Source organism: Ochotona princeps, chromosome 30, assembly GCF_030435755.1.
Source record: "Ochotona princeps isolate mOchPri1 chromosome 30, mOchPri1.hap1, whole genome shotgun sequence".
Lineage (NCBI taxonomy): Eukaryota > Metazoa > Chordata > Mammalia > Lagomorpha > Ochotonidae > Ochotona > Ochotona princeps.
The window spans coordinates 11,088,632-11,109,001 of record NC_080861.1 but is presented as its reverse complement, the minus strand read 5'-3'; the positions used below and the strand labels follow the sequence as shown (position 1 = coordinate 11,109,001).

The 20,370-nt window shown below is 40.5% G+C and overlaps 1 protein-coding gene across 10 annotated transcripts in view; it reads left to right on the top strand.

Moving 5' to 3' along the window:
• THRB (thyroid hormone receptor beta) overlaps window positions 1-20,370 on the top strand; it is a 337,755-nt gene that overhangs the window by 21,308 nt on the left and 296,077 nt on the right. For 2 of the 10 annotated variants that reach the window (XM_058657053.1, XM_058657057.1), the window contains exon 1: window positions 16,380-16,550. The exons of the other annotated variants lie outside the window; for them this stretch is intronic. The gene's annotated coding sequence lies outside the window, so the exon portion shown is untranslated. Of the gene's footprint in view, window positions 1-16,379; window positions 16,551-20,370 lie in introns of those variants that run through there. 10 annotated transcript variants of the gene reach the window in all.

Sequence of the window (20,370 nt, the reverse complement as noted above, 5' to 3'; positions counted from 1 at the left end):
TTTCTGGTTCACTCCCCAAATGGTTGTAACAACCAGAACAGAGTTGATCTGAAGCTGGGAACCCAGAGCCTCGTGCAGGTCTCCCACACAGGTGCAGGGTCCAAAGACTTGGGACATCCTCTGTCACCTTCCCAGGCCATAAGTGGGGAGCTGGATTAGAAGTGGAGCAGCCTGACACAAATTGGTGCCGCTATCAATGTCTGTGCCACAGGACGGAGGATTAGCCGTTGGCCCCACTTTCAAGTTTCTTTAAGACAATGGATCTTAGTCCCGAGAGCTGCACTGTGAAAACCTGGAGAGCTTGTGGGATACTGGGTAGCATAGTGCAGGGTTAGTGACTTGGTGGGTCTGGGATGCAGCAGAACTGGCATCTCAAGTGAGTCCCCAGGTACTGCTGAGGCTCCAGGAATTGCTGCCTTGGCAAACGGAAGGGCAATGTTGCTCATATTCAGGGAGGCAGTAGTTTTACTGTCATGTGCTAAAGAATTGTAGCGATTTTGGATCTCTTTCAATCAGGGCATAATGCTGAAAGATGTGAGAGAATTCTGGAAACAGGAATATTCAGGGCCATTGAGGAAAGAGGAGCAGATGAAATAGAAAAGAAGTCTTACAAAATGTAGTAGTTGTCTTCAGATGCTTTTGAGATCATGCCGAAAAGTCTTAGTAGCATCTACACTGGATGCTGATCAACTTGGCTTTCATTGTGGAACTGGGACTTGGATTCAGGTGGTCACAAGGAGTCCACGTTCTTAGATACTACACAGCACTGCCTGTATGCTCTGGGTTTCTTTCCGATTATTGATTGTGAGCTTTTAGTACTGTGACCAACATCTTGGCGGTTCAGTCTCTTCATCTTTAAAACAGGGCATTAGGCTTTTGTGGTATTCAAATATAAGTGGGAGCCCAGTATAAAGCTAGTGTATATCTCATTGGACTCCAGGGCTACCAAACCTACCTATCGTGAATGGGATCCAGGAACATGCCAGAGTTTCATCCTAGGAGCGTACCTCAGAATCCAAATGGGCTTCTCTAAGGACAGACAGTCATGGCGTGGCTGCTCACCTGCAGCAGGCTGAATTGACGAGCACACTGATGTCAACATTCTACAACCCTGGAAAATACTGATTTCATTCATTGCATGTGTCAGTCCTCATAAGCTCATCTATTGTTTTGCTCATTTAAAGTTTTATGCAGATTCTGAAAGATTCTGCCTGTCACAACTGAAGGCAGGTGTAAAAATAAGTTACTCAAACTTTTCTCTGTTCTTTACTCATACCTCGCTTTACACCAGCATAAACACCTGTTCATAATTTGTTGCTCTTTAACACTTCCCTCCGTGTAAGTTAATAAAATGTGTTCTTGTACCTTGTCACTATTTATTGCTTGATTTATCTTGCATCTCAGTTTTCCTTACGAATAAAGTATCTTGAAGTCTGCCAGTCACTAACACTGTTGAATTTTAAAGCAATAGTCATCATTTTCTTAGATGTTTCATTGAACTCTCAAAAAGTAAGGCAGATGTTGTCCTTGACACATACATTCCCAATAGGGAAAACATCTGAAACACATGAAGAACAGGCGTGTCTAGGATTCCTTGGCTGGTTGGAGACTTGCACAATGAGGCGGATGTGAATGCCCAAAGCCCATGACCGTGAACTTTAGCTGAGTGATGTTCCTGGTTCCTCCACAGCTGCTGCATTAAGGAGCAGCTCTGTCAACCAGGCACTCATAGGAATGAATACTGCAGGCTTCTGTTGACTGTATTCTGTGTCAGTAACTGACATGAGCTTAGAAGACCAAGAAAAGTTTTGCTGATTCTGGAGAATGGATGATCAATATAATTACGGAGGCAGGGGAATACCTGCTAAAAAAGAATGAAACCCTGGGTTCTGGGAGATGTCTTAGCAGGGGCATCTACATGATGGAGAACAGCAAACAGCCCAGAGGAAGGGATGTTTGATTTGTTTGGAATAATTAGTGCAATCAGCCTGGCAAGAGCCCAGAGGGTGTGCGTGTGTTTGTGTGCACTCGCGTGCATCGGCTTGTTGCTATTGCTGGGTTGATGACCTCCACATGTGGTTGAGAATCCCAAGAAGAAAAAAAACATGAAGACTGAATTACGGTACCCTGGATTTTTTTTGAAGATTTATGATTTTTATTGGGAAGTCAGATATACAGAAAGGAGGAGAGACAGAGGCAGATCTTCCATCCACTAGTTCACCCCCCAAGCAGTTGCAACGACCAGAGCTGTGCTGTTCCGAAGCCAGGAGCCAGGAACCTCTTCTGGGTCTCCAATGTGGGTACAGGGTCCCAAGGCTTTGAGCCATCCCCTATTGCTTTCCCAGGCCACAAGCAGGGAGCTGGATGGGAAGCTGGGTTGCTGGGATTAGAACTGGTGCTCATATGGGATCCTGGTGCATGCAAAATGGGAACTTTAGCTGCCTGGCTACTATGCCAGGCTTGGTACCCTGGATTTTGCTCAACAATATCAATCTGTAAGATGAAAGGGGAAATGGAAAAGAGCGCCTCAGGAAAGGGAAAAATGGAAACCATAAATAGGAGAGAACAACATTGAAAGATCAATTTAGATGAATCAATAGCCTTTAAAGTTTTGTTTGAGAAGAATAGAGGAGAGAGAAATGCCTGCCATTCTGTTTGAGAAAACAAAAGAGCAAGAGGGGCAGGGAGAGACCAGGGAGAGGGCCAATGAGGGAGGGAGAGCTACCGTTCTCTGGTGCACTCTTCCAATGCCTATTATAAGTGGGGTCAGGCTGCACTAAAGCCTGGAACTGGGAACTGGGCCAGTCACTTGAGCCATCAATCTGCTGTCTTCTAGAGTCTGTATACCATGGATCTGGAGTATAGAGTCAGAAATGGATGTCAAGCGAACATATTCTGTTAAAGTGGGGGAACTTTAACTGGTGTCTTAACCACTACGCCAAGCACTCACCCTTCAACATCTGAAAAGAGAAATATCCGGTAGGGAAAACAAACATAGGCAGAACGAGCTCATTGAGAGTTGATGAACTAATTTAGAAAGATCCTCATGCTTGGTAGGCAGGGAGAAAGCTCTTTCCTCACCCTCCACAGTGCAGGGTAAATGAATGATACCTCAAGCAAATATATCATGTAATACAGTCCATGTCATTATTGAACTTGGAGGTAAAGGCTTCTTTTCACAATAAATGAAAGAATTTGGAGCACTTCTCTCCTTAGGGAAGAAATGGGATGGGGAGATGGGATAGTAGTTTTTCATAACCTATCCTATAAAAATTATCTGACATGTGAAGTACAAGCATAAATTTGCTGAGAATGAGAGTCCAAGAAATTTCTGAGGGGCAGGGAGAGACCAGGGAGAGGGCCAAGAAGAAATAACGGTTCAGAGATAGATAAGAAGTTGAAGGTGGCACTGATGAAATCACTTAGCCCACATCTAGGACACAATAGTTCAGATGAAAGGGACAGTTTAAGTCCTAGGCAGGATATAGAAAAACACTAAGACTTGCTGTTGTGAGAAAGCGGACAAGCAAATGTAAAGGTAGTGAGGAGGGGATAGCAGCAACTCACAACTAAACAGCTACCCAAGTTCTCTAGAGCAGCAGCAGATGCTAGATAGCAGTGGAGTGTTTCAAACTACTGGGTTAAGTGGTTAAACCAGCATTCTGTACTGACACCAATGTCTGATTCAGAACCAAGAATGTATTTAAAATATTTTCAGATAGATGACCCTGAGCTTCTTAACCACTCGCAGACTCTTATTGAAAGTGCTACTAAAGGATATATGTGAGAAACGTGAGTTAACCAAGAAAGAAAATCTAGCACGCAGGACATGCCAATAGACAAAAAAGCTGGTCACCAGAGAAAAAGGAGAAGGGGAAAGAAGAGGAAGAGAGGGAAGGGACGGGGAGAGGGAGAGCGAGAAGAAGGGTAAAAGAAGGAGAGCTACAACCTGGTGGAACAACAACAGAACTGCCTATGATGAGCTTTTTTTAGTAATACTGAGCAACTACGAGAGTAACATAGGAAAGTGGAAATGAAAAAGAGGAATGAAAGTGATGTCTTTCACAGTCTGACTGATTTTAGGGAAGGATAGAGATAACATTTTTAAATTTTTAGTTGCATATTTAGGGATAATCCCCACCAAATTAGAGTATTTATCTCACAAATCTGTGAAATAGGATAAAGAAAATTCAGTAAAGCAATTCAGTAGATAACAGGAAAGAGAAAAATACCGAAGGCAAATAAGACCAATAGAAGATAGTAAAAAATGCATATGAAGTAAGTCCTAGTATATATTTAATCACAATAAAGGTAAATGAACCAAACTCTTCTGTCTGAAGACAAAGACTGCAAATATATAACTATATATCATAGCTATGTACACTTGGCCTGCATCAGATTTGAAATACAATGATACAAAATATTTGAAAGTAATGTGTTAGATTTGTCAGGGAAATACTAATTGAAACAAAGTCAAAATGACAGTGTTCATGTTAAATAAAAGGAGATATTATTACAAAGCCTTAAAACAACTATATTATTGCCATGGGTAATTGGGGCTGTAATTTAGTGATAGAGTTACCCATATGCATTTGTGTTGAAAGGTGTCCTACTTACGAAGCCAATGCAATGATTTCTTCAGACTGTTTTTATGCATTTCAAGTGTGGATCGTTCTTTCGCAGAGAATAGCACTTAAAAGAATACTCTAAATGTCCTGAGTGGTGGCCTTATGACCTAAATGAGTAATTCTACACTGATGAGTGTTCATGAATACTCAGAGAATTGCTGGCAGTGCTTGTTAACAGCCATATTACCTGCCTAGTTCTTGAGAAGTAGTTACCCTAGATTTCAATCAAATATGCCTTTAGAAGTTTAGAATATTTTTAGATTTCTAGTTATTTCCAGAATTCCCCAAGCAGCTTATTTCATTTTCAGTCTATTTGAGATGTAGACAGTTAGATATAGAGAGGGAGGCAGAGCAGAGGTGACCCATCCTCTGGTTAATTCTCCAAATGCCTACAATTGGGAGTTGGGCCACGCTGAAGCCAGGAATGCTGAATTCAAGCCAGATCTCCCACACAGGTGGCAGGATCCCAGCTCCTTGAGCCGTCACCACTGCCTCCCAGGGTGTGCCTCAGGAGAAACCTGAAACTGGGATGAGAGTTGGGACTTGAACTCAGGGCCTCTGATATAGGATGAATACATTCCAAGTAGCATCTTAACTGCTAGGCTAAACATCTCCTCCTTATTTTATTTCAAACATGTTTCCTGTAACAGTAACATAATTATCCATGCCTTCACTAGCACAGTCTCTGTAGGGTCTTTAAAGGATGATTATCAAGTTTGACATTTCTCCCTCCTTTTAATGTTATTTTGAGTAGCAAAGTGATGGAGAACTCTGCATCATAATAATACTGTGTTAAGATTCTAGATACTTACTCCCATCCTACCTCTTCACTGGCTGCACCAAATTCTTACTCATCAGCCTAAACTGATCTCTTTGTCAATAGCAGGTCTCAATTAGGCCCTGTGGGATGAGCCTTCCCCTGTGTCCCGGAGGGAAGTCAAGTTGTGTAACCCTGCAACAGAGATGGGAGCAAGGTTACGTGGTGCAGGTGGAAAATCATCCTCACTCAAGCGTACAAGCCACTCAGCTTTTGGGTCCTGGCTCCATTCAGCTGGATGCCTTGCCCAGAAGAGGGTGAGGCCAGTAGCCTGAGAAACTGGGTATTTTCTCCAGGCTTCTGGGTCACACCTGCTACCTCTCAGTGCCACTTGAGGAGCATCTCGAGGAAAAATTTCACTGGCAGCAGAATGACCCGCAGGTTCCAGGGGAATAATCCAGACAGGCGCATCTGCAAGGTTCATGGAAAGTGGGATTCTGCACATGGCGTTTTTAGTGGTAGCAGTTTAAAGCATGCTTTGTTCTGTTTGGATTTTGAGGCTTCAAGTAAACGCATGTCCTTGTTGTTTGTTACTGTAAACCGGTTTTAATCCTTATATTTAATCGTTTGGGCCAGAACTAAGACCTCAGCGATGCCTTGCTCTTTAAACACAGTGATTGGTAACTCTAATTCAATCAAGCAATTTTTTTTTACAATTACAGATTTTCTTAGGAAAACCATTGTTTTCTCATAGCAAAAGTCGGTTTTATTCAACGTGAGTGCTACAGGAGTGTGCTGTCAACTGTGTGATTCTGTTTTTGATTGGTATGTTCAAATCAAAGTTCAGTTTCTTGAAAGGTACGCTGTCCAAATGCTGCAGTTTACATGTGGGCTCATAGTTATGTTCAGCCTCTTTCAAATGATCTACTTCATTTTGTTCTTCATTAAAAGAAATAACATCCCTATTATTTAAAATAAATCACCAATACTGGAACTATTGAAAATAAAAGGACTTTATCCCAGTGACCAGTGACCCTCTTGGGGTATTACCATTGGGTGGGCCAGTGTGGAAAAAGTTTTTTTTCTGAAACATGTGAGAGAAGCTCATTTCATATAGCAGAAATATAATTAGCTATGCCTTGGCAAATATATTATCAGCAGGGTCTTTAAAAGAAGATTATCAGGTTATTATTCTAAAATATTGGACTGGATATAGAGATCATCTACTTAAAACTTCTCAGTTCCTATGAGAAATAGCTGGCTCTAAAGAAAGTTAAAAACTTGTCTTGGGTTATTACTGACCCAAATGCTTGGGGTCTTGCAACCCATGTGGAAGAACTAGATGGAGACCTTCTTACCTGGCTTCAGCCTGGCCCAGCTCTCATTATTGTGGTCATTTGGGGAGTGAAATAATCAATGCCTGAATCTGGATCTTTCTCTCTGTCTTTTGTTCCTGCCCCATCACTCTACCCCTTAAATGAGTTGATCAGTAAATGTTTTGTAAATAAATATGCCTGTGTCTTCACTTCAAACACATGTCCTTCCATCAGGAATCCTTTCCAGAACATAATACTGATCACATGTTTTAAATTACTTATCAATTATTTTTAATGGCTTATTATTATTTTGATCAGAAAAGCAATATATAGCCATTGCAGAAGCATACCCATTATCTTGCTACCCATTGTCGAAATGTTAATGTATTTTGGGTATTTTTTGTGTGTCATCCTGGTACAAAAACAAGATCAGACTTCATAAAATTTTTTTGACTGTTGTTTTGATTTAATGTGTGATGAACATGCATATGTGTCATTTCACACTATTCTTCAAGATTATATGTAGTGGCTATGTGGCGATCTATGTTGAAGATGTACTATACTACCTAATAGGCACTCGTAATAGCCAGTGTTTTACCACTAAAATATTATCTTGAGCATGACCATATGTAAGTCATTGTATGCTTCTCATGCTGTATTCCAGATATTCAATGGTTCCATAATTTAAGAAATTCTTGGAAGCTGTTAGAGTCCTTGAAACCCAAAAGTTATTTCATGCATTAAATTTCACTAAATTAGATTTCCTATACTTGAAGTAAATGAAATCAGATTACAAATGGGTTCAGATTTGATTTTGTCAAGGATGGCTTAATCCCTATTATATTAGCCAGCCACAAACAGCGTTAGGATAATCTACTTTTACTTGGTAAATAGATCCTCCAACTTCACAATGTTTTATAAAATGCTAGCAAAGCAAATCACGATAATCATGATAAAAATAACACCTTCTATTTATTGAGTGTACAAAGCCATGTGCTAAGTTCTTGATAAACATTGCACATACTCCTTAAAATACCCAATAGGTTAGGCACTGGTGTTACCATCACTTCGCAGTAGCAGGAACTGCAGCTCATAGAGTTAAGCAAAACTCCCCTAATGTTACCCAGTAAGAGGCTGAATGCGGGCTTGAACCGAGGCCTGCTTCACTCCACATCCCAAGACTGATGCCCCGCTTCTCCAGATAATCTTCGTCTTGATGTGAATTCCTGTAGTGGCAGTGGTGTTTAATTTTTCAGGATTGCAAACTCATTTGATGTTCTTTTGGCCTACTAATGTATGAAAATATGCACAGCTTTGAATTAAATTTTGGAAATTATTCAGCCTCCAGCCTAAAAACTTTGAGATTTTATAAGTTTTCAGTGTTTGGAAATCTGCTAAAATACAAATTACCCATGAAGTGTTTGTCAGTGAGAATTGTGACATTTTGGGGGATAGAGTGTTAGCAAATGGAAATTTTACACAATCCTCGTATTTCCCATGTTCTAGATGAGACGCCTACAAATTTTAGTATCTGATACTTAACTCCCAATATATAATCTCATGCTGAGTAATTAATTTTCAGGATAGTCAATAGTTACTTAATTTTAGCAGAAACATTCATACTAACCTCTCCTTAGAGTAATTGAAGTTAAAGAAATGAAAGAGACTTGTATAAATATTAGTTTGTGCACAAGTTAACAAGATAAAAAAGAAAGGAAGCCATTAATGCTGAAAAAAGAAAGAACATTACAAAACCAAGACAGTGGCTTGTACATTTCCCACGTCATTTCTCTCTTTACTAAGGCACATAATTAGGAGCAAACACTTTTTCAGCATAATTTATCTAATCATCTCTAAACTCTGATTCTCCCAACAATGTTAGCTTCATAATTTAAACCAGTAGATTTTTCTTCCCAGTGTAGCATAAAATAACAACCGAAAAAACGTAACTGTTACATGTTTTTGGAAAAATCAATCTCGGTTAGGTTTGTCTCTTTGGTCTTCATATTTTGCTGTTGGCATGACAGAATTTATCAGACAATACAGTGCCACTAAAGAAATGTGCTTGTTAGAATCACCTTAAAGTGATCGGTCACCTTAAATTAGATAGAATATACTTTGTAAGGGAGGTGAGAGCAAAAGAATGGATAGAGCAGGTAAGATGATAAGTATTGTCTGATTTTTCAGGTTTGATGTGAGTTGTTAGCATTGAACAGCTAGGGAACAAGTGTTTGACCTAGCAGTTAGGAATGACTGTTTTCCAAGCTGGAGTACCTGGCGTCACTGGCTCCCATCCCCACTCCAGTTTCCTGCTATGCACAGGGACACAGCAGGCTCATAGGACTAGTTTCCTTCTACCCACATGGAAGACCTGGACTGAATGTCTGATCCTGGCTTTGGCCTGACCGTTGTGAGCATTTGAGGAATAAACCATGAGATGGGAGTACACTCCCTCTCTCTCTACTTTTCAGCATGAAAAATAAGAAATTCAAAAAAGAATGGAACACAAGAAAATTGTCTGCTTTATTCCCTGAAACACCTTGCTGAAATTAACAATTTAGCAGGACCCCAAAGCACAAATAGCTGCATCCTCAATTAGAAATATTCACATGAAAATTCCTTAAATGAAAACCAGGTACCATGATGGCCTTACTTTTTAAGATATGCATAGTACAGAACGTTCGGGAGGGATAATGGTCACCCTGCATGGCTATGTAAAGGTCTGTGTAGCTATAATGTTTCCTGTGGTGTGACTGTTGATGTGCAGTTTGGCTTCCCTGTGTGAGTGGTTTGAGTTGAATTCTCCCAGGGTTTAGCTCACTCCTCAGTAGTAAGCTGGGTGTTCACAAAGGAACACTCTTTTTTTCCCCAAGCTACTGATCCTATATTACTACACTCCGGGGGAGGGAGAAGACGCTTGACTCAGTTAATTTCACCATGTATAAAAGGTTTAGTGGAGGAAATTGAAACTAATAGCTAAATTATTACCAGCCAGTGCATTAACTAGTGCCCTGCTGAGTGGTCGAAAAGGGTTGAAAACGCTGAACTCACTGAGAGGCAGTAGTGTTCCCAGTGGGGAGAAGAAAGCCCTTTTTAAAAAATATATTCAAAGGATGATTCCTAACATAAATGGCAAATCACAATTCCAGTCTTCACGGACAGCTTCTTTGATGAAAACTCTCACTGTGATCTTGCTTTCTCCTGGGACTTTGCTGTTCAGTAGGGTCTTGAACCTGTGAAGCATCTCTTTGAAAGAGAGGGTGGATGCAGCCAACCAAATTGAGCTGCTTCATCTTTCAGGACAAGACATGATTCTGAGATCATGTGCCTGGCAGGTATTGTCAGTCCAGTGACTACTGCCATTGAGCCTTCAAGTGGGCTCTCTTTCCTTAATCAGTGTGTGGGCCCATGGATGTTCCCTGGGCAGCTGTTAAAAATGCAGTCACAGGCTGCACGTTGGATTTGCAGGACCAGAATCTGGTCTTAACCAGGTGCCCAAGTGACTCATGCTTGTTTGCCAAGAGCAGTTGTCAAACCCTGAAGCAATTTCTAAATAATCGCCTCTCTCATGACCCTAAAGAATTCGCTTTTGAAGGCATCTTCCCAGTGTGGCCATGTCCTCTGTGGGAAATCTGCACTGCTTTTTCTCAGGACTAGAAGGGTCTTAGATTCTTGTCTATTGAGACTTTTACATTTTGCCGGATAGCCTTGTTTTAATGAGTTGCTAATGACATGTTGATGGTGAGGCAGCCCTATATCTTGAAAAGTAAAACCAGTGGGGGTCTGCCTTAGGGCACAAGTGGGTTAAGCTGCTCCTTGAGATAGCATCATCTCATATGGGAGCACCAGTTCAAATCCTGGCTGTTCTATTTCTAATTCAGCTCCCTTATAATCACATGATGCATTAGCAGGAAGCTGCAGTGAAGGTACAATAGCAGAGACTTGAACTTGTACTCCAACAATGCGTGCCACTGTCACACAAGTGATGGTTTAACTGGCTGTGCCACAGTGCCAGCCTTTCCCCTAAACTGTCTCCAGAATGGCAAACAAGTTAGCAATTAAGTGGCATCACAATTTACCATCTTTGTCCCTTTAGTGTCTACCCAGGATAAATGATTCAAATGAATTAAATCTTTGACAGGAAATATTATATGCTTAGTTGGTATACAAACCAGTAACTGAATGATGGGAAATAATATATTTATTATTATCATGAGCACCACTCTGTTTCATTGTTCCACAGAATAGAGAGGAAACTGGCTTCCTTTAAAGGCAATTTCTGTCTGGTGACAACTTAAAGAGATTGAATTTCTATAAGCTGCATAAACACTATCTTATTTTTAAGAGAGACACAAAAGAAGATGCATTCTGCTTTTTTTTCTTACTGAATTTCCTGAGTAGATAATAGTGTACAGAGAAATTCAGTGATGCTGCTGGTACAATGCTGAAAACTCTGTTTCAGAGCCTTGCATACTGACAGTGATGTCAAGCACTCCAAGCGCTCTGGCCCATTTCCACGGTCACTGGTCCTGGGCACGTTCATTTCTCATTAACAGCCAGAGAAAATGGAGCAAATTGAATCCTGTGTGCCATGAACTTTCATAATACAGTCCTCTCTTCTTGCTTATTAAGAAAATTTGTTTGGGACAAAGCCAAAGTTCTTTATTAGGTCCTTTAGATTTTCTGAAATAGAGGGAAATTGGAAAAGAGAGGTAGAGTAGGGGGAAAATATAAGTAAAACAAAACAAAGCACTAACTTTTGGGTTCCAAATGTTTGTCTGAAGAGATTAGTTAGTCTGATGATGACTTTAAGTATTGTGTGGATATCAGTGTCTTAATTAGAATCATAAATAATGATTTAATTGAAGTTAGCTTATGTCATTAACTCACAGCAACACTAAAACAAATCAGTCTTTGGGTTCACGTTTCTTGTTGATGCCAACAGAAGAAAACACGGGATAATGGAAGACCCTGGATTGGGTGAGATCTGACAAGACTTTAAAAACCAGGTGTTTGACAAAGAAGGGTTGGTAAGGAAAGGTATATTATCTAGGAGTAGAAGAGAGGTGTTTGGTTTTCTTTTAGCTGGAAAGCATGAAAAGGTATCTTGGCATGTCAAATGCCTTCCAAGTCAACTTCTTCCTGAGTCATGGAGGTCACATGTTTTCAGTATTGAGCACCTTTGCAGTTTAACTCTTAGGGTTAGAGACTCCACTCTCAACTCTCTGTCCTATGCTCTTGTTAAAAGAATGGCTTCATCCTTAATAGCAGATCAAGCACTCCAGTGAGGCTAACTGAAGTGATGAACTCAAGAAGAGGCAATCACTATGCATTTAATCCTTGCTCTTTTCACGGTTCAAACAGGATTTCTTTCCCAAGCATGAGACTCCGTAGTGGAGAAAGTGGAGAACTCGGGGCTGGAGTTGTCCAGAAACATCACTCACTACTTTTGTTTTTGGTGTGATTGCTATGAGACGATTAATACATTTTAATTTGGAAGGTTCTGATTCTCACTCATTATATTCTTTTTATCTTGGAAAGATGTATTGTCTTCAACTCCTCATTTTCTTATCTTTAAACTAAAACATTATGTGTTCTCTTACATCCATTTCATTTTGAGAAAAGGGAAGATCAGACATTCTTTATGAAGAAGTTTCTCTGTTCAAATGTAAACTATAGGTGCTTTTTAGTTAATTCCTCTCATCCCTTGTAAATGCTAAACGCAGATTCTGTTTTAACATGTGGTTAAGACTACCACCTGTTCTTTTTGTTTATAACATCTTTATTGAGATATAATCTACATAGAATACACTTCATCCTTCGAAAGTGTATACAGTTCAGTAGTTTTAATGTATTTACTCTTTGCAACCAGTATCACCATCTAATTTTAGATCATTTTTATCACTCCCCAAAGGAAACTCAGACTTGTTAGCACTCACTCCTCATCCAACTTCCAGCCCCAAGCAACCACTAATCTGCCTTTTGTGTCTATAAATTTGGCTAGTGTGGGCATTCTAGCATGTTACAGCATGTATTTCTTTTCAGTGCATAAAATGTTCTCATTACACAAATATATCATGTGTCACCCATCCATCAGTTCATAGGCATTTGGGTTGCTCCATCTTTTGGAGAATATAAATCATGCTGCATATCTGAGAGTAGAATTGCCTGACTCCATGGCAACTTCAACCTCCCAATGAACTGCTAGGCTATTTTAAACCATATTGCATCATTTGTCATTCCTATTGACGGTACAAGAGGATTCTGGTTCCTGTACATCCTTGGCAACACTTGCTCTTACCAGTCTTTTTGGTGACAGTCATCCTCATATGTGTGAAATGATATTTGTTGATGTTCTGATTGGTTTCATTTTCCCTAGGGCTAATGATATCAGGCATCTTCTCATGTGTTTATTGATCATTTTTATATCTTTTTAAAGGCCTCTTCAATATGCTGCCTATTTTTAAATTTTGCCTTTATATTATTGAGTTCTGTAAATGAGAACTCATAGATTCTAGTTAGAAATCCTAAAGCAGATTTGTAATTTGCAAAACTGTTTCCAATTTTGTGTGCCTTTCTTTCAGTTACCATTCACTTGTTGATTTTATTTTGTTTTGGGAGGCAGAAAGACAGAGTGTTTGTGTGACAGAGCGATAAACAAATCTTCTAGCCACTTGTTCACTCCTCAAATTCCAACCTTTGCAAGCATTTGTGGAGTGAGCCAGTGGTTGAGAGTTCTCTACATCTCTCAAACAAATAAACAACAACAGAAAAATTTTGGTATAAGCAAAGTTAGAAATCTCTGCATAGTTTACTAACAAGGTGCACATCTTATATTTGGGGAGACCTCTTGTACATCATGGAGTTTTCAAACAATAAAAGAAAACTACAAATAAATGTAGACCTATACATTTTGAACTTTTTCTATGAGGAAGAAGATGCTAAAGGGGAATTGCATGGAGACCTGTTTAAGCAGGCTGGAGTGGCCAAAGTCCTCAGAGATAATGATGGATTATCTGGAGTCATCCAGTTTGGGAGGAGAGCCTTCCAGGCAGGTGGGAGAGGGCAGCTTGTGCAGAGATTTGAGACAGGAAGATACCTGCTGGGTGGCAGGAAGGACAGAAAGGTCAGTGAGACACAATGTGGAGAGGGAGAAAAGGCTGGCTAATGCAATCTGGGGAGAAGGCCAGAGCCAGTTCACACAGAACCACGCAGAGCCACATTTGAACTGGAATTTTGTCGAGAGAGTAGTTGGATATTTTTGAGGATTTTAACATTTTAAAAAACTGGCCTGATAGAACTAAAAAAAACCAAACAACAACAGAAAAGGATTGCCATGGACATTTGACTTAAGAATTAAGACTCCCACATCCCACATCAAAGGGCAGGTTTGATTTCTGACTCTAGCTTCCTGCTGATGTAGATTCTGGGAGGCAGTGATAGCCCAAGGGGCTGAATCCCTATTCTGGTTTGAGTTCCTATTTCTAGGTATTGCAAACGAGAAACAAACCACTGGGTGGATGCTTTCTCTCTTTTGTCTCTTCTCTGTCTCTCCAATTCTCAAGTATATCTTAAAGAAGATCATGCTGGCTGGTTCATGAAGATTGATGTGTAGTTGTAAAGTAAAAATAGGGAAAAAACAACAGATATTGGAAGTCAGCAGCAATGGTAGCTTAGCCTAAGATGTGGGAGTGGGAAATGAATGAGGGAACAAATTTGGTGTTACTTCAGGGGATATAGCTAGTATAGGAGCTAATAGTGTGCTTTGGAGCCTATGTCTTGGTGTAAGGGTTAAAGTTGCCTCCTGCGACTCCAGCCTGGTGCCAGTTTGAGAGCTGGCTACTCCACTTCCAATCCAGGTCTCTGCTAATGTGCCTGGAAAAGCACTAGGAGATGGCACAATGTCTTGGGCTCCTGCATTCACATGGGGAACTTGGGAAAAGCTCCTGGCTACTGGCTTCGGCCTGGCCCAACCCATGTCATTGTGGCCATTTGGAGGAGTGAACCAGTGGATGGAACACATCTGTCTCTGTCTCTCTAAACCTCTGCCCTTCAAATAAGTAAAAAAAAGTCTTAAAAATGAAGTGTATGTTCTGAGGTAAGCTTGACTGGGACATCATACAAAATGTCCCTTCTTACTCGTTGAATGATGCTGCTGGGCAAATTAGCATCCTTGTGGCACTGTCTCCATAGTAGTAAAAGGGAAATAATAATAGAGCCCATCTGTTCGAGTTGTTAGGAAAATGGAATGAGTTAATAATATTGTATTTGCATGCTAAGAGTTTCTTTTATAGACAGTGCTTTGAGAAGTATTACTGTTACTCATTGTTTCTACTATTTAAATAGACAAACATTGTTGATTGTTTGGATGGGGGATAGGAGACAGGTGTCAAAGACAATTGCTAGGTTTCTGGCTTGAGTACAGATGGCTGACAGTGCCAGTTTCCAGGCTTGTTAGGGAGAAGATCAGTGTGGTTTTGAACAGGTGAGTTTAAGATGTGAGATATCGGAGGAAGATACCAGGCAGCTGGAATCTGGTGCTCAGAGGAATGTCCTGGGCCAGAGCTTGCATTGCAGATCCAATGCTGTTTTACTGGATACAATACAGCTCAGTCACCATATGGAAATAATTCATCCTTGTTCGGAATTCAGTGCTAGGAAAACAAAACGATTTGATGAGAAAAATTTTTCCTGAAGGGATAGCAGATGAGGCAAAAAGAGTGAAGGCATTGTCATCCAGGAGACCATCTTTGACTGGCTTCCTCCATTAACCACCTTGGGTGATCACAGTCACAGATGCAGGTGACAGATCACCTGAGCTGCAGAAGAGGGATCTTGGACAACTGCAAGGTAAAGACTTTGAGTACCAGGTGGTTGTTTCAACCAGGTCCCGGGATAAGGGAAAGCAGTTAGAAGCATGCTTCTTGCAATCTCAGCTGCAACTTAGTAGACCTTGCCTGAAGCTGAGGACCATAACGGGTATGTGTAACATGCCTGGCCCCTGGTCTATGCTCCTGTAATGCTTTCTGTTATAACTTTTGGGCTCTTCTCACTTAGCTATTAGCATCTCCCTACACCTGCCTAGGTCTGTTTCCATCATTAGATGACAGTGTTAGATAGGGACAATGAGGTGGCACAGTGGGACAAGGATTTGGATGAGGGCAGTGAGCCACTTTACTGTGGTTATAGAATTTAAGAGAACACCCTAAAACTAAGTAACTGAGATAAATATTGCTATCGTGCAGAAATCCATGCCAAAATATTCATAACAAATGAAATACTAATTTTTAAAATAAATATAGGATCACAATTACTAGTTCTCCTTCAGTTTCACCTTGTCCCATGGTGAGGAACATCACTCTCATTTCTCCTGTAATTGGTACCTCTCATTAGGGACCTTGAGGGAGCCAGTGATGTCAAGATGCTGACATTGGGGCTTTTGGCCCCTACAAGATCAGCCCCCAACCTTTTTCTATCAGTTGCAACATGACAGTTGGAGCAAGGTTCTCAGTTCATCCCACCTCCGTAAACTCAGATCTTGTGACCCCTGGAACTGTTGAATAAACACAAAGTGAAATAAGCCAATGCTCTATTAAAGGCTGGAGTTTAAAGGTCAGCTACATGCTTATCAGCTGCTGGTTGAATTCACTCCCGAAATGACTCCCAGGAAGGTTTGTACTTGCAACATGGACTGAGAAGTGAGCGTTTCCGCTCAGAGTGCAGAGCTGTTTGCTTTGTAAGCAGCTGTCATTGCCAACAGGAAAAGTGCCGATTAGCAGCTGGTGGAAAATGAATGGAGGACCTGGAACCAGGGCTGCTCGCATCTGGCTTTGACTTAGAATGCAACAGGTACAGGTGCTGGCTTGGGGTGGTTCTCAGCTATTTCCCAGGACAGTCAGGAAATTCCCTACTACAGCAATTTGTTAATTACAACGCTGTCAGCAAGTGGAGAAATAATAATTAAAGCACAGCTTTCTCATACCTTCTATCTCTTTGGAAATTTTCAGCTATCGAATTTTGAGCCTGTGGTTCACCTCTCCTCTAACCAAAACTCATGTGGGAAACTGCATTTTAAACTGTAGACTACATAAGCATTTTATCTGGGTTTAAAGAAAAAGTGTTGTGATTTTTAGAACATTTTGCTGTAAGTATGATACATCATCATAATATATGGTTTTGAGTGACTTTGAGTGAAAATGTAACTCGTAAAAGGATGGCGTGGATTAATCCTATGTTGCTGCCAACGATCCAGTGCCACTACATGTCAATGGCACTTTAAGATTGCAACATCATGTTTAATGACCTTCATACCAGTTGACTGTATGCACCTTAATCTCTCTCTCAAAAACAGCTGAGCCTGCTATAGATTGGCTAGTTGTGTGCATGTGTTTTTTCAACTCAGTTTCTCATTTACTGATGCTTTATAACGCCTGGTTTAATTTGTATTGAAGGGTGACACCTGTCATTACATAACCAAAAATCCAATCTTTGAGTGCTCGGAACAACTAAGTTCAAGGGTTGCCATGAACTAAAACAGAAAGGCCTTGCAAATGAATCAAACGGTCTTATTTTCAGAAAAAAGAATATGTACTTAAATGTACACAGTGGGAAAAAATCCCATTTGGAAAGTAATGAGGTATCTTTCAAACTTTGAAACTCATAACTGAGGAGTTGAAAGCAGAGTAGCTGCCCAAAAAAATGAGCTGGTGTAAAAGTCGCAGTGACAGAAATATTGGGTCTGCTGTAAAATTATGGTGTCCAGGAACGGGTCACTCTCCAAGTGTCTCTTTTAAGTACTCAGCCTCTAACTTCTCAAACTTAACATAAAGACTTCTCAGATTAAGAATAAATGTCACATAATCCCTCAACTATAATTCTATAGGATTAAACAAGATTTTCCATTGCAGAAAGTAAGAATGTTGAAAGTGAAGTTCTACTGCTTTGTTCACAAAGGATCTTGTTTCCTTCCTCTCTCCTTTCCTTTTTTTCCCCTAATCAGTCATAGAAAGTTCATTTAGGTACTTAGGTGTTAGATTGTCTTATCTCTGGGATTATTCTTTTTTATATCAAAGCATTAAGCCCCGTGAAGAACTTCACAGCCAAGATGGTATCCGTCTTTTGACTTATTCTTCATCCCAAGTTAATCTTCCTTTCTCCCACGATTACAGGTTATTACTAGAACTGGAATTTGTGCAGAAAATATTAACAGTATAGTCCCTCCTTTAAAATATCCTCACACATATAGCATCTCGTTAAAAGATAAGGCTAATCTTTGGAATAACTTCCTTACTTTGAAAAGTCTTTTCTTACCTCCTTAACTCACATGCACATATTCATAGAGTCTGTAGACAAGCATTATGCAGAAAATCGTTACCCTGACTTTCAGTTTTCAGGGGAGAAAGTCAAAAGTTTCACTACAGATTAGAGCTTTTGGAAAAAAAATGTTGGTCTATTAATAAGTAGGAAGAATGATTTACCTCCTTTCCCTACTGAGCTAAAACGGGCCTACTGTTTTCTGTCCAGTGTCCTTCTCCAGCATGGGTTCCTGGGACTGTCTGGCCAAATACTGTTTTCTGGGAACAGCTAATGTGACAGTGGTGTGACATACTGCATTTTAATATTAAAATGACCTGCTCTGATGTCAGAAAAGAGTCATGTGTGTGAACCCTTGCAAATGGGTAAAAATATAAGGAATATTTATAATGATGCAATACCCTGTTCATCATGCTTCCATGGAAAGATGTGCACAGATACCTGGCATTCAAGAATTTGTAATCATGGCTCCTGAAGACCTTTTGATTTTCTGCTGTCCTCTGCTCATTGTTTTTGGCCAACCTTCCACCTCCTGCTTGTGTCCCTCTCAATAGCCACATGCCATCACTCCCCTCCAGCAAATTCAGAATTCTACCTTTGTCTTCAGACTGAAGCCTTTTCTGCTTTGCCTCTTTTTTCTGAACCCACCTTCAGTTGTTTATTGTGCCTGTCTCTGAGCTCACACCTCCCTGGTCTGTCTTGGTGTGGCTTCCCTGTCATTTATTTTTAACTGGAAGCACATGGTCCTTTGCAGTCACCTGCCGGATTGGGCTTTCCTCCCTCTCCAAAATGCCAAGGGCCTTGCTATGTGCAAATATCAGTTTTCACACCCAGAATTTGCTAACCCTTGCCATCTTAACCCGTAATTAGTCAAACAAACCAAATCTGTTGTAAACATTCAAAGGCCAAAGTTTCTACTTTTCATATGATTTTGTACTTTCCTCAAGGTCCTGAACTGGGGTGTATCTCAGTTCAGGCAATGTATTTCTCAACTGCAGCCCTAGCAAGATGGGAGAACTACAATTGTAAGTTTATTTTAATAAATTTTCGTACTGTGAGGCTGTTTTCCTTATAAAATGGAAGAAATCAGGGTAAGGCCTACTTATCTCTACTTTAGCTTTCCTAATCAATAGCAATTGTATCTAGAAAATAATTTATATAGTTATGTAAAGTGATCATTAATTTTACCCACATTGCCAATTTCATTCTGTTTAACCTCTTTTGGGGGCATTGTCTTTCTCAGAGTTCAGCAATAAGATCTTTTCTAACAGACTTTTACTAATTTTTTTTTCAACAGCATTTGTGTTTGTATTTCTGATTTGTAGTTCTGTATAATTATGCTGATTATTTCATAGTGCAAGTTTTTATACTATGTTTTTCTGTTATTCTTATTTTAAACTATTATTTATTGACCCACTTTATTTCAAAGACAGAGAGAAAAAAAGAGACAGATCAAAGATGTCCCAGTTGCTGTTCGAAACAGCTGGCCCTGGGTCAGGCTGGAGTCAGGAACCCAGAACAGTCCACGTCTCTCCTAAACGTGGCAGCAGCCCAACGACCTGAGCCATCAGCTGCTACTTCCCAGGTTATACATTAGAAGAAAGCTGCACCTGACCTGCAATGTGGGTCACCCAAGTGCTGATTTGACCACTGCACTGTCTCCTGCTTCCTCAAATAACAAATCACCAATGAGAGCCAAGTGGCCACCCATCTAGTTGTTTTTGTGCTTATAATGGGGTCAACACTCTGCAAATGACAAGCATAGAAAGAAGGATTTGTGGAGTTCAAGGGGCAGCCAGTGCTGTCACAGGGTATAAACTACATAGGGAGAAGTAGCTGAACCTTGCAGATCAACACGGTAGTTTTGTGGGAAGAGAACTTGGTTAAGAGTGGAAGTCATTCTCTCAGTGCTGCCTGAATGATATGGTCATCATGACTATTGCTCTCTTTCGGTAACTCCAGTGGTCATCCTTGGTCAGCAAGCAGCACCTTCTGTCCCTTCACAGTTCAAACCCCTGCCACTCACTGGGGTGCTCACTGCATCATGAATCCTCCTCTCATGTCTTCTCACTCTTACAGAGTATCAACCCTCAATGCATTTTAAGCATAGAAATGTGCAGCCGCTCAGATTCTCATTGGTGTCACTGGTGATTTGTCACTAGCCTGCTCATTCTTGTTACTCCAGAACTTGGTCCTCAGAGTAGAGTTGTGTGTATTTTGAATGACCTTTAGGCATGATCATCACTGTTCATTCCCAGGAAGAGGAGCGTAGAGCGCAGGGGAAGTAGGAGAGAAGTAAAAGTACTGACATTCTGTATCATAAGGACTGCCAACTGCAAACTGATACCGGGCAGTT